This window comes from Pteropus vampyrus, unplaced genomic scaffold (assembly GCF_000151845.1).
Source record: "Pteropus vampyrus isolate Shadow unplaced genomic scaffold, Pvam_2.0 Scaffold58, whole genome shotgun sequence".
Taxonomy (NCBI): Eukaryota; Metazoa; Chordata; class Mammalia; order Chiroptera; family Pteropodidae; genus Pteropus; species Pteropus vampyrus.
In genome coordinates this window covers 3,691,109-3,693,138 of record NW_011888839.1, presented here as the reverse complement: position 1 = coordinate 3,693,138, position 2,030 = coordinate 3,691,109, and the positions used below count along the sequence as shown (strand labels likewise).

The window sequence follows — 2,030 nt, the reverse complement described above, 5'->3', positions numbered from 1 at the left end:
GTGATGGTATTTAGAGGTAGGACCTTTGGGGTACATGGGTTAGATTAGGTCATGAGGGTAGGGCCCTCACGATGGGGTTAATGTCCTTACAAAAAAAAAAAAAAAAAAAAAAAGAAATATATTTTTATCTGTCTCTGTCTCTCTGTTTTTTTATCTCTCTAGCCCCTACCCCTAAGAGCATGAACCAAGGAAAGACCCTGTGGGCATACAGCAAGAAAGGAGCCATCTACCACCAGAAAAGGGTTCCCATCAGACACAGAATCTGTTGGCACCTTATTCTTGGACTTCCCAGCTTCCAGAACTGTGAGAAATGAATTTCTGTTTCTGCTATTCAGACTACGATATTTTGTCATAGTATCAAAAATTATCAGCGAAATGAATGTCCAAGCTGCCTAGTTGGCTTCAAAGTCTGAAGCCATTTTTGCAAATAAATAAATAAAAAGACACTGAAATAATGAACTCAAACTCTTTTTTGCAATTATGTTACTGCAAGATATTGTGCAGAAAACTGAGCTGGAGATGTTTTGGTTGATGAGGCCTCTTTTGGGTACACGTTATCTCAGGCAAATTATGACTAGTGAAAGATTTTTACTTTTGCTTTGGTGCTTGCATTTTGTCAGTAATTTTTTTCCATATCTACTGGTCAAGCAAAGGCCCAGATTTCATTGGAAAAGAACAAACCTGTGTTTGACTTTCTTGTAAATAAGTTTTCAACATACTGTATATACTACAAACAGAAATATTGCAGTCAATGAATCATTGAAGCTGTTCAAGGGGAGGTTAGCTATGAATCAGTATATCCTGATGAAATGAGCACAATTTGGTCTCAAGCTATATGTACTTGGTGAAGGTCAATCTGGTTACATGTGGAATGTGCTTGTTCTCACAGGGCCCAGTATGAGTTTGAAAGATTCAACTGATGGTCTGAAACTGTCACGCATTGTTCTTACCTTTGTCAATGACCTTCTTGGTCAAGAATATTGTGTCTTCCTTGATAACTTTCATGCACCTCCCATGTATTTCAGAGAATTACATCAAAATAGAACTGATGCAGTTGGGCCAGCTCATTTGAACAGAAAACAGATGCCAAATGATCTAGAAAAAAAAAAAAAGATTGCAAAGGGGATGACTGTAGCCAGATTCTGTGGTGAACTTATGACACGGAAATGGTGTGACAAAAAGGAGGTGACAAAGTTGTCAACATTCCACAATGATACTGTGATTGAAGTAGACAACAGAAATGGAAAGAAAACTAAGAAGCCATGTGCCATTGTGTATTATAACAAAAATATGAGAGCAATGGACTCAGCTGATCAGATGCTCACTTCTTATCCAACTGAGCACAAAAGGCATAAGTTTTGGTATAAGACATTTTTTCACCACCTTCTAAACGTTATAGTGCTAAACTCCTACATTCTGTTCAAGAAGGACAATCTTGAGCACACAATCAACCATGTAAATTTCAGACTGGCATTGATCGAAAGAATGCTGGAGAAGCATCACAAGCCAGGGCAGCAACGTCTTTGAGGTCATACATGCTCTGATGATGCCACACCTCTTCGCCTGTCTGGAAGACATTTCCCTGAGAACATTTCACCAACATCAGGGAAACAGAATCCAGCTGATTGCCGCAAAGTTTGCTGCTCACACAACAAGGATGGCAAAAAGATCTAGAGAGAAATGTGATATTTTTGTGCAGAATGTGATGTTCTACTTTGTGTTGTTCCATGCTTCGAAATTTACCACACAAAAAAAAATAATTAAATACTGATCATTATATACATTTCTGTTACATTAGGATTATAGACAAGTTCTGTTTAGAAATAACTCCAAGAACAGCTTTTATATTTTATTCTCACATTGAAAATCAGTCATATTTGCTTTAGCCTTTAAGAACATGTTTATGTAAAATTAAATTAATGCTAGCAGTGAGCTGCACTTTTTTTTTTCTTGGAAATAGGAAATGGGTTAATGTAAATACTAAAGAAAAAGGAAGTCAGGGAACTATAGTCAGGAAGAAGGCTGTCTAA

General features: G+C 37.2%; 1 pseudogene; it reads left to right on the top strand.

The window, feature by feature from the left end:
* The first annotated feature begins 453 nt into the window (after positions 1–453).
* On the top strand, positions 454–1,764 carry LOC105292523 (annotated as a pseudogene).
* The last annotated feature ends 266 nt before the right edge of the window (positions 1,765–2,030 follow it).